Source organism: Doryrhamphus excisus, chromosome 19, assembly GCF_030265055.1.
Source record: "Doryrhamphus excisus isolate RoL2022-K1 chromosome 19, RoL_Dexc_1.0, whole genome shotgun sequence".
Taxonomy (NCBI): domain Eukaryota; kingdom Metazoa; phylum Chordata; class Actinopteri; order Syngnathiformes; family Syngnathidae; genus Doryrhamphus; species Doryrhamphus excisus.
In genome coordinates this window covers 9,792,812-9,805,711 of record NC_080484.1, presented here as the reverse complement: position 1 = coordinate 9,805,711, position 12,900 = coordinate 9,792,812, and the positions used below count along the sequence as shown (strand labels likewise).

At 43.4% G+C, this 12,900-nt stretch overlaps 1 protein-coding gene across 3 annotated transcripts in view; it reads left to right on the top strand.

Moving 5' to 3' along the window:
• Positions 1-6,051: 6,051 nt before the first annotated feature.
• The window catches only part of LOC131106884 (prospero homeobox protein 1-like), an 85,375-nt gene continuing 78,526 nt past the window's right edge, over positions 6,052-12,900 (top strand). For all 3 annotated transcript variants that reach the window (XM_058056386.1, XM_058056385.1, XM_058056384.1), the window contains exons 1-3: positions 6,052-6,175; positions 6,999-7,091; positions 7,918-8,063. The gene's annotated coding sequence lies outside the window, so the exon portion shown is untranslated. The remainder of the gene's footprint in view (positions 6,176-6,998; positions 7,092-7,917; positions 8,064-12,900) is intronic.

Here is a 12,900-nt window from a genome sequence, read left to right as displayed (position 1 = left end):
GTGCTGAGGAGAAGCCTGTCAATCTTACGTGAGACGTGTCTCTGGTGTGTTTTGATGCTGTGTGTTAGGCTTCAGAAGCTTCAGGTCACGGCTTTAGGTCCAATAATGACAATACAAGAGTTCTTACCACTCATTTTGATTGACACTGTCGGACATTATTCATTTAGTAAGAGCTGTGTCTAACATTTGGGGTGTTTGTTTACTTTTGAGGGGGAAAGCTGTTCAAATTAGAGTTTCGGTGTGACCAGGGCCCCGTTTCACAAAGCAGGTTTAGTGAAAACTCGGAGTATGTTAACCCTGAAATGAGGGAAACTCTGAGTTTTCCGTTTCAAAAAGGGAGGCAAGTCAAACCAGAGACAGAGGAGTAACTCCAGCCTGTTTCACAGAGAGAGGTAACTTAACCTCGGTGTCAGTTACTATGGCAACAGACTCTGTGAACATAACCTGGTCGGGACCAGGTTTTCTTCAATGAACCTCGAGTTTCTTTCTGTCTCTGGTGTGATTCATTCATTGTCGCGCCTGTTTAAAGCCAGTTTGGTCGTTTTTCATAATCACCATCACCAACAGCAGTAAAATAAACAGAAAGACAAAAAAAAATGTATTTGGTCTTCTTTATTTCCTACAAATACGAAAAAAAATGGTTTCTTACTTTTTAATTGTTACAATCATCAACACAATTCACCTATGACCATGCACCCACCTCTAACTTGTGTTTTAATAATTCAATTTCCAGATCCGTTTTAGTTATCTGGCGGTCCAGCAGCACCATTTCTTTTTCTGTTTTTTGTACTGTTTTTAATAAATGCACTTTGTAGATTTCTTTTAGTGGTAGCTGGGAACACATAAGGATGACATTATACAGTTGCACATGAATTCCACTGAATTAACCTCTGGAATTTACTGAATACGTATCTCACTGTGTCAATCTGTGCTGTGGAGGTTGAGGGACCCTCTTCCTGCTGCCCAGCCATGCTCTGCTAAAATGGATAAGAATCCGTTAATACTTCAGTGTAGGCTAAAAGTCACTATAATCCACATGTAAACACATGTGAATGGAGAGGAAATCAGTAACATCAAGATTTTACCTCTGTAGGCCTCTCAGGCTCCCTCTCAGACACCACAGAGAAGGCAGCAGACATTGTGGTCCCATCATCTTCATCATCCTGTTTAGAGTGTTGTGTTTCACTATGCTATACTTTAAATATGGCATAATCTCTGGACTATTGGCTACTTACAGTTAAAGTGGCACATGGATCCACTAGACCAAGTACGTCTTCAGAATCTGTTGAGACAAAAGAAAAACACATGAAAGGGAAATTAACATTGAACTATAGGCCCAAAAGAAGTTTGAGGCCTAGGCCTATTGCATCTTATCAAGGCTGGTGGCTCCTGTGTAATCATGTCCGAGGATGAGGTTCCTCCAGGGATCCCCTCTGCGACTGGCCTCCCGACAGTCTGACTCATGGCCAGCTCCTCTGCCTCGGTCAGACGTGGTGGGGGTGGTCCTCCGCCAGTTTTGCGGGCAGATGCCCGCTTTCTGTTGGCTGAGTAGAAGTTAGATGTTGCTTTTCATATGTCTGATTTAACTGTATACAGGCGAGGACATTTATGTGTGTGAAAACAATATTATGTTGGAGATAATGCACACTGAAACAGCTGCTGAATGATATTTAGTGGTAAACATGATTAAAAAAAGGCACCCTGACTGTTATGCTGAGGGCTTACCTGTTTGAACAATGTTTTTATATTTCATCTTCAGCTGCTTCCACGTTCTTTTTTCGCCGGTGGGATTACATCTAAGTGACATAAATTGTAGCTGTAACACCATTCTACTTGTTTGCATCTGTAGCCTAATATTATTGTGATTGCATAAATGTATATAATAAATTTAAACTTACGCATTGACTCGAGCACTAATCTTCTCCCACGCCGACTCGCGTTCTTTCGCTGCTGCAGCCGTGTTGCTTTTCTTTTTAAAAACGCTTTCAATGTTGCTTTTCTTTTTAAAAACGCTTTCAATGCTGCTTTTCTTTTTAAAAACGCTTTCAAATTTGCCGTATGACCGCATTAATATATCCAGTTCCAGAGGACTGAAATACGACGATCTTTTCTTCTCACTCGTTGCCATGGTGAATCGAGGGAACAGGGCTCCATTGATCAGGGCTTTTTAAAGTCGTGGTGCACGCGCTTAACTCAGAGTGAACAAACTCTGTGTTGATTGAACCAATTGAAATCACCTGTTCTGAAACCCGTAAGTCAGAGTTTCCTGTCTCAGAGTAGATCAACTCAGAGTTCAGGGTTAGACTCCAGAGTTGGTTGAACCTGCTTCTTGAAACGGGGCCCTGCTATCCCAGTACTTTAAGGTGCTGAAACCCAAAAAGGAGGCATTTGTTTGAGTGTGTTGTTTATTTATTCAGTTTGACATGATCTAGCTCTAAATGTAATATTTTTTAAGCTTGTCAGGTATGATTTTAAGTGTAATGGTAAGCTATTGTGTTGCTAATTGTCTCTTAAGTAGAGGACACGCCGAGCCAAGGTGCATGTGTTATTTGTGCAAGTGTTTTTGCCGCAGGGAAGGGTCCGTCTGCTCAGAGGCAAGATTACGAGGACACGCCAAGGACTCCCACCCCATACGGGCTTCTCGTTGTCAGCCCTGAAAGTGTCACCCTGGGCCCCGCAGGCCGAGTTGACCCATGACCCCCCCCTTCTCTAACTTCCTGGACCACTCTCCTCCCGTTCTATCCCTGTTGTCTTTTCCCACCCGGGTCTCTCTTGCAGTCACACACACACATACTTTTACACACAAGGCAGCAGCCAAATGGCCTGCCCTCTGTTTCATATTGCTTGTGGTCAAGTTTTGTTTTTGTCTTTGATGCTTTGACTTTAGCACACAAAGCCCAGGAGGACTCCTGTAGCCCAGGGAGGGACACACACACACACTCACACACACACTTGCGCCAAGCTGAAAAGTTCCGCTCGGAGACCCCAGGCATCTTCTCCAGCTTCTGTCAGAGCCATGATGTCATTATGAAGAGACACAATGCCTCTTCATTACAACACACACACACCCTCGCCCCTCACCCGCCCCCTACACATACACACAACCTTGCTACACCACACAGACACACTACACAGCAGCATGAATGTCATTGATAAGGTACAGGTGAACAGTATACTAGTCTGCTTTCTGTCCTATTAAGACAATCCAGTATTGAACAAAAACTACATACAGTGGGCCCACTGTTGAAGTGGGAACTTGAGTGAATCATTCGGCTAAAAAAAAAAAATTTTTAAATAAGCAAGATTGGATAAGGGCGGCACGGCGATCTAGTGGTTAGACCTCACAGCTAGGAGACCAGGGTTCAATTCCACCCTCGGCCATCCCTGTGTTTGCATGTTCTCCCCGTGCATGCGTGGGTTTTCTCCGGGTACTCCGGTTTCCTCCCACATTCCAAAAACATGCTAGGTTAATTGGCCACTCCAAATTGTCCATAGGTATGAATGTGAGTGTGAATGGTTGTTTGTCTATATGTGCCCTGTAATTGGCTGGCGACCAGTCTCGCCCGAAGACATCTGGGATAGGCTCCAGCACCCCCGCGAACCTCGTGAGGAAAAAGCGGTAGAAAATGAATGAATGAAGATTGGATAAGCTAAAAAAAAGTTAGCATGTTGTCATATAGTTCATCTCCAGGGTGCCATCTCAGCATAGTCAAGTGTAGTTCATTGAAGAGAGAAGCTCCATCTCCAGGGATGTGGTGAGACTAAACATCCCGTAAATGCCTGCTAACTCTGGGAGCGCTCTCTCTCCCCCCGCTCCCTTCAAATTCAATTACCCAAGGTGCCTTGTTCCGTAAAGGGCCTCCGTGTACCTCAACTGGAAGTGCCCGTTATTTTTCCTGCTCTGAGCGTTGTTCTACCTCACCTTCCCCGCCACATCCTATTTCCACCCCTTGCTTTTTAAACCACCCACATGGCAACGTGTGAGTCATGATACGGAGAGGCTCAGATGGTAAAGGAGTCCCAACCGGTGGCCAAAAGACGTGTCACTAGTAATACCTCCCCCCGAGACCTGAGGTGTCTTCTTTTGTTGCACTGTGGGCCTCCGTGATGCATGTAGAAGGGCGGCGCGCCGGCACCCAGGCACGCCGTCAGCGGCGCGCTAACTCGGCATTAGCGCCGCGCTCGTCTCTGCGGAGCCGCGTTGTCTCAACGTTTTGCTCACGCTCGGCTGCACGCACCTTCTGTGGCTCCCGCTTGTTAGCCGCAGAACCCCCTCTGTCATAAGACCGCCCTCCCCCCCATGAGTGTGTGTCCCCTTCTGGGTCTTTGTGTGCTCCTCTTGTGGAGGCCTCAGCAGGGGCCCCTCGTTGCAGGAACAAACAAACACCTCAGGGGGGCAAGGCCAACATCTTTTGCAGAGCTGCTAAGCTAACTTTATGTCAAATGTAAAATGAATACATTTTCAGTTCATAAAGTGACTCAAAACTCCGCAAAAACACTTTTGTGGATGTCCATGGGTGTGATGTCATATATATTTAAGGAATTCATTTTAAATCTATCATATGCAGAGGGCTAATAAAAAAAACAAGCCGATATCACAAAACTGAGATTCTTGAAATATGTGTAATTTATGAATTTATGAATGAGTTTGGAAATTGCAAATTTCCCCACTGAGGGACGAATAAAGGCATATCTTATCTTGACAAAATTAAGCTTTGGAAACATTCTTTCAAGTGTTTTTCTTCACCATGTCACAGGTGTGGTGTGTGAGTGACAGGAAGAAAAGCTCTGGCTCCAAAATAGTTTGGCGCCACCTTCTGGTTTTGAACGTATAAATCTCTATACCCTGTATACAACTGTTTTTTTCCAAGGGAAGAAAGAAATACCAAGGTGAAAATGGGGGAGTGCCATTGGATCTCTTTCTCAACCCCTCGTCTGCTTTGCTGCCGGCTGCCCGGAGGGGAATGTGACGCCTGTTTAGGAGACCTTCCCGGGAATGTCGTGCTGGGAGCAAAGAAGCCAGCCCGCTAATCTGTCTGTTCCTTGGAGGCGCTGGTCTTCCTGGCTATCCTGTTCCTACACACACACACACACACACACACACAAGATTGTGCTAGTGTCTCAGCCAGACGACATCCCACTCTCCCTTTGGGGTGGGTGGGTGGGGGGGGGGGCACAGCAGAGGGCAGAAGGGTTCAGAGGAAGGAAGGCAGGCGGGATTAGTTGACATCTCATACATTTTGACAGTTATTAGATGGAAGTGATGGTGATGATGGTGGAGGGGGGGATTAGGGAATTAGGAAAACCAGGTGGGAAGGCAACTCGGATGCTCCAGGGTAGCAGAGGAACGACAGAGAGGGCCAACAAAACTGCGATAGGACTTTAATGGTCTGTTTTCAAGGCAGAGAGTGAGGGCGAGGGGTTGAAAGGGAGGTCCTGATCTTGAGGGAGTGCGAAGAAGGATCCTTGGAGTCCTGGCACCTTATGGCATGGCCTGCAGTCAAACAGATGCTGCAGGCCTCGCCAGCCTTTAGCAGGGCACAGAGGAGACTGTTTCCAAGCAAACCAGAGACGTGCCTTGTCTTCCAGAGTAGTGCAGAGGAGTCCCAAAGAAAAGACAACATGACTTGTTTATTTATGAAATGCTAATGTTGACCAGTGGTCATCAGTACTTTAAAAGCAGTCCAAGCAGCCTTTCCCTTCGCCATTAAAATATATTGTTCTTGTACATGTAGTCCATATTCTTTCTTTACTCCTGGTCTTCCTGCATTGGGATATCATCTTATTGGTGTAACAACAGAGACCTAGGGACCAGCGCACAATGCAGTACTACATGTGACAACATGTGTTATTATATTTTCATTGCTAGTGTCAATCAAAACAAGGTACAAATATTGACTAAATATAACAAAAGTCTGCATGTGTCATGTTAGCAATTAAATCTCATTATAATCCACACATTTATCTTTATTAATGTGAAATGAAGCATTTATTTCCGGTTTAAACAGTATTTCCTTAAGCAAAGCTTTTATTTTGAAAGCTGTCAATTTACCCATGATGCTTTGTGCACCGTACTCCAGGAAGTGAATCGGCAGGCTCGAAAGGGACTGAATTGTTTTTTGTTTTGGGTTTTTACTCGTTAAAATCAACGAGTCTATGTGGACAAAAGCAAAAGGTATGTCATTTTTCATGTTTGAACTGATTATGATACACGCTAGCTCTCTAATGACTCTGAACCCGATCCTTTTCAGGTTAGCCTAGCTTAGCCAATTTGCCTCTTACTTCCTGTAGGCGCTAGGTCTGAATTAGCTTGGGTTGGGCTAATGTAGAAAATATGCAAAGTCAGCATTGTCAGAATCAGAATCATCTTTATTGGCCAAGTATTTGAAAACACACACAGAATTTGTAGCTGGTATGCTGGTATGTCCTTCTAGTCCATTTAGGCAAAAAGAGCCATAAATGCTAGCTGCCGTTAGTATAGCTAAGATAGCCAGGTAAATGAGGAATTAGCCTTTACTTTGCTGGTCCTGGCTGTGTTAAGGGAATTGAATTGAATTTAATACAATAGCAAATAAATGGATATTATCATACCTTTTGTAATAAGTTGGGGAAGGGTTGCCCAAACTGTGGCACGGGGGCCTGTTTCCATGACATTTTCCTCACCCCAACAAGGCAGAAAGGGCCACAAATTTCAGTTAAGCTAATTTCAGCTCCCCTTTTTGTGTGTTTTTTACTCTCTTATGAAGGAGAAAAAGACTCTGATATTTGATTTGACAAAATGTATTAAAAATATATTACTTGTATTAACAATAAATTAGACAGAATAGAATTGCTGTCTCCTGGGAACCCCGCCAGCAGTTTCCCTCCTCTGGACTCCTTCAGTCTCCACGTAGAGAGAGAGTGCTCTTGATCGATATCTCAGTTCCCCTTAAGTAGTCTCAAACGATCCAAGATGTCTCCAGCACCCTCTGATGACAGTTGTGTGGCGACATCCACAGGTGATAGCTCGTTCCTTCTGCTGAGGAGATGTTCGTTTCTACGCACACAGCATATCCTGTCCCAAGGCCTGACCTTGCATGTGTCAAGATCTGGTTGGTGGCACCTGTTTGTCTTTGCTGAAATGAGCTTACTGTACTCTTTCTTGACCTTTGACTCAATTAAACTAACCATTTGCTCTTTTTTATTTAGCTAAATAGTAATTTCTGTACTATATTTACTTTGAGCCACTTAAACTGATTTACTTATATGATTATTGAATCACCAAACACTTATAAATCTATGTATATTAACACACTCTGTTAACCCTTCTTCTATGAAACCCTCTATTATATCACATACATCTTGCAAAATTTCACACTAATCCTGTTATAATGCTCTGTTAAATGAAGTTTAAATATATGAGTGTCCTTCTACTGTCAAATCTATTACTGCATTATGCTAACTCAATTATTGCCTGTCACTTGAATCATGAAACATCAGTCAAAGCATTTTTTTTAATCCTTCAGGCCATATATGGCCCATGGAAAAAAAAATACCCAGTTCAACTCACACACCTGACAAGACGCGCGCCATATTGTATGCTAACTGGGGAAGGTATGCAAATCCAGGCAAAATTGTGGCGTGAATTTTGGACTTTAACCAAAAAATTCACTAACTGGGGCGGATGCTAATCGAGGTTCCACTGGATATGAATTTCTTATGTATAAATTTGTGTTCAAACTGTGTGTTTGAACAAAGCTAATGCTAATTAGTTAGCCTTACAAGGCTAGGTTAATGTTATTTAGCTTAATTTTGCTATTTGCGAGGCGTAATGTCTGTTTGGGTTACAAAACAAAGCTTGAATATCTGTCATACTCGAAAAGAAATGACACAAAAGAGGTCTCGTTATCACGCCTTACGTTATTTCCCCTTTTGCAGCTCAGGAAATAAACCATCCCCGACGGTGAATCTGCCAGTGTTTTGGAAAAGTACTGACTCTAGTGGGAGGAAGTAAGTGGAAGAAGAGCAGCACCAACTCGCTCCTCATCGTCTATTTTCTCTCCTCCATCTCTATTTTTTCAAGTGTAAGTGATCATATTCTCCCCACCAACCTCTCAACGGCTTGAGTGATTTGCTAAGGCGGTGTGTGTTCCCGTGTGTGTGTGTGTGTCTCATATTAGCCCTTTTTTTCCATTAAAGCAATTTTGCCGCCCATTGTATTCCTGAAGAGGACCTGGGAAGTCACTAATGGTGCCTTGCGTTCACACTTGCGCGCTCGCACACACATTTCTCGGCGCGCGTTATCGTCACCTGTCGCCTGATTGCTGTAAAACACGCACATTAGCATAGAATGAGACACATTATCACTCCTGCTTATGGGACGCTAAGAGGTTTCACAGAAAAATAAAAGACCTCGCACCTTTCCTCCACAAAGCCTGCTGCCAATGAGATAAATGCAATGTTGTCCAACATCTGTGACACCGGCGCAACTCTGAAGACTCCACTGATGCTTTCAATGGCCTCTTGTTGTGCAAGCTCAACACTACTTTTTAAAAATTCATTCAGATCCGACTGTAGCCTCCATTAAAATATGTACTTTGTAGATTGTGCCGTGCTTTGAATGTAGACTGAATAGTTCCTGCTGTTTGTTAATGTTTATTTAGTGTAAAACACCCCAAAAGAGGCTTTACATCACAATTCCAATTTGGCAGATTTGATTATTTTATTTTGAAGGTGTCAGCCCCTCCAACAATGCGCTGCGATATCTCAAACCAGGAAGTTGAACATGTATGTTGGAGCCATGTCCACGTGGATAAAACACAGTAATCACTCGTTTAATGCAGGGAATTGGGTCCAGACATGTGGCGGAGCCAGAAATCTTTCGTTCTGCACTCCTGTTTTAACTCTTTTGACTCCTTGGTTTACATACCACTGCTACTGTACATCGTGAGAAAACCTGCCCTGAACCGACCAAACCGCCTGCAGTTAATGCAAGACGTGTTTTTATTGATAGCTCCTCCACTGCTCTGCTGCTTTCCCACGTAAAGTTGTGTACTACAGTGAAATGCATCCAAGCAGAAACAGTGGTTAAGTTGAGCTAAGGTTAGGTTAGGTTGTGCACCACAGAGCCACGTTTGTCAAAATTGTCCCCCAGCCTTGGGGGTGGCCAGAAAGTGACCAACAGGCCACCCCGTAGCTCTGCCACTGCCAAGCGCGATAGGTGAATTTCAGGGAATTTCTAAAGGGAATATTTTTGTTTTAGAGCATACGAATCATGTCTACGACCTTCTAAATGCGTCCTTTAGAGTCGGTATTAGAGCCCTCAGACATTCAATAACACCCCATAGTCACTTTTACATTCATATTACCCAATATAGTATACATAATATAGACTCGTAAAATTACAACTCTTCCACTGGTTTTAATGGTACATACAGTATGTACTTAGTCTGAGGTCCAAATGGACACTACATGCAGAGAGGTGATGTGGTGTTAGCAGGTGGCCTGGCCTTCCCTGTCTTGCATACAGGAAGTGTCTGCCGTGTACAGCGGATGCAGCAGACACTTGTTTAGGGTAGAAAAAGGTCCTCCCTCTGTGCTCTTTGCCATGTTTTCTTAAGTCGCGGGGTCCTAATTAGGTCCTGCCACTTTTGAGAGGCCTCACTCATTTTTAGATGTGGAAGAGGAACTATAGGAAGGAGGAAAGTGGACTTTTAACTATTTTCCTCTTGTCTGTTCCTTTCGTGCTGACGGGAAGCCAACGGAAGGCCATGTCTGGATCCTGAAATAGGCAGACAGGGTCAGGAGGTGATGGGCGGAGGGGACTTTAGGACGCATTGGGAATTCCCTAGCTTTTACCGTTTAGGTTCATTGTCTCACTTTTGAAAGAAAATCCACATTTGTACTGCATGCGATTCCAATGACTGTATATAGTTAGCGTAAATCTAACGATTACTAATTGTAATTTTTACTAATCATTGCAATATTTTCATCATGTTCATTATGTGATAATGATACGAGTATCATAAAAATGTTTATTAAAACATTGTAATGTCATGTTACACATGACACAATATACGTTTCTATTAATTCTTGCTCTAAATGTTCTGAATTCCTGTTTCCATTACATTACATGGGAAGCACAAACTCCAAAGAAACACACCTGTAATAGGTGCAGATTCTGGAAGCTCTAGAAAGCTTCTCATCGTGTGTAGCTGCTGTATACGAGTCCACAACTCAGGCTGAAAGTATTTTTTGACATTTGGGAAAAAAAAACAGCAAAAATGGGGGGGCAATAAAAGTAAAGAATACTACTACTAAGATGCTAATAATACACTGTATCACTGCCCCAACGCTGATGTTTTTTCTTGAAATATGTATAACGTCTTAACAAGTGTCCCTTGCATACTTTTATTTTTAACTATGGAAACAAATGCAACTTTAGATTTAGACCCACCTGTAATGCGTATACACACACACACACACGTATATGTGGTGACTGTGATTATGACATAATTGTTGCGAAGCAGCCGCCATGCAAATGGCGGAGATGGCTTGTGTTGCCATCCGTAGGTCTCTGCCATCTATTTCCATTATTCTAATGCACTACTGCTGATGACCTGCTTTTACACAATTAGCTGTCGCCGGTGTGTGTGCGGCACCGAGAGAGTGGTAATATTGTATGTGGTGTGTAAGTAAAGCATTTATCTGTCCTCATCTTTGCACTATGACCTCTTGGCCTTGTGGAAAAGCATGGCGTAGTGGTTCTATAGTGGTCAATTTTCCTCTCCATTTTTCCCTTCACTGTCCCTGGAGGCAGAAGTTTAACAGGAAATAGAAATATTCCACGCAGTTACTTTTGTGAATCTGTCTTTCTGTTTCCTTCATGCACTATTAATTGGTGCATGTGTGTGTGGGTTGGTGGCGGGGATCTTGAGAGAATGGGCCGTTGATTCTGGTCTGTTCCTCCTTGGCTCCCTTTCTGCTGGTCTTGGCCCAGGTTTGATCCCCGTGATTGGATCTGGGGCTCTTTTGTGGTGGTGATGGGAAAGAATAAAGCCAAGTGGCGCACAGCGAGCACGCTCCATGGCGGGCAGATGGACAGAAAGTGAAAGAGCTGTGATTTCTCATTGTGTGTCCTGACATCTTTTGGTGAGTGTTTGTGTGTGTGTGTGTGTGTGTGTGTGTGTGTGTACATGCTCCATCCAAGATTCTCCAATCAGTGGCCACGTTTTCCCGACTCCCAAGACTTTGTCGCTATCTCACAACTGTATCGTTAGAAGCTTAGAGAAGAGACAAATACGGGCGCTTGTTTGTTCAAGTTTCTAACAGACAAAGTATATTCAATTTTTAGTTTGGTCATTTTGTTGTGTCGTTGTGCTGTTCGATTCTATTCAATTAGAATCTTTGCATTGCAGTTAAGTAATACTCAATATATCAAAACATTAAAAAAATATAATCACTTTTGTATTTGGCTAAAATTATTAAATATACCTGCCAAAATGGCATAATTACAGTAATCGCGTGTTGAATTTCGCAAAGTACTATGCGGATCAAAAAAAAATCCTGTGTGGCAACCCCGGAATCAGGGGAAAAGCTGAAACAAACAAACAAAAGTATTCATTATTAATAAATCTAATATTTTCATAGTTGGAGCATAGAAAACCTGTTTGACTTTGTAAATAAAATGTTTACCATTATTAGAGCCCTCTAAATGTGAAATAACACCCCTATAGTCACCTTTACACTTATTTTTGGCGGAGGTCTGTGGCGTTCAGCTGTCCCTTATCGTCATTAGAAAACGTAGCAGAGCAGATCACTCTTTTCAAATTAAGTGTTGTCGCCTGTGTGGAGTCGCAGCGCCCGAGTGTGTCCAGCTGTTGACAATAAGCTTGTACGCTTATGAGATTTAGCAAGTCAACAGATGCCCCAAATGTCTGTTAAACATATTCCAAACCTGATTAAAAAGATCTAAATGGCCGAAACGGCTGAGATGGTGGAAGTTGACGCAGATTGCGTTTAACCTCTTACCTTTTTTGGAGCCGCCCAGTGCGCCCAATCGCGTGGCTTAACCTCACGGGGGATTTACACTACAAGTGTACGTAATAGTTATTTGACCCACTGGTTTCCTGTGCGTACATTTGCCAGTTGTGTTTGGGTGAATGTGCCGATTATAGAAGATTACTTGCACCCGTGTTAAAACAGGAATTAACTGCTTCAAAAAGAACTGCTTAAAGGGCCTAAAAACGGTAAAAGATAATCATTAGACTCGGGCAAACGCCACTCCACTTTGGAGGCTTGCAGTGAACTGAGCTCTCGGGAGTAGTGCTTAACTGCTCCTCAGATCTGGATGTGTCTGAGTGGCTTTCATTTTAATAAAAGAACTCTGTTTAGCTCAGAATCCTAGAGTTGCAGCCAGCAAGTCCATCCTCTGTCTAGGAGTGAACCCCAAAGTCTGCTCGTGACAACAGGGAGAAAGCTGTAGGAGATGATAGTGATAACATGACATCCCCAGTAAGGGTTTGAGTGATCTACTTAGAACGACCATTGGCAGGCCATGCCAGCAGAAGCCAGATAGATGCCTGAGCAGGCTGGCGCCGCACCAGACACCCCTTTTAAATCTGGTACTATGGCTAATCTCTAATCTGGAGATTTGCTCTATCTGTCCACTGTTTCTCTCTCTGTTTGGACGTCTCCAACATCTATAAATGGAGCAATCTGTGACTATTTCACAAAACTGCATTTATCCCTAAAATGTGTTATTAAAGATCTAATTCCCTCGACAAGTCCAGCCCCATCCCATCCCATCCCAACACCAGGCCCCCCACAACAGACTTTTGCAGATGGTCACATAATGCACAATCAGCCTGATTATAGGGTGGAATGTTGGACTCCCTCTCTATTCAGGGATCCTTGGGGGAC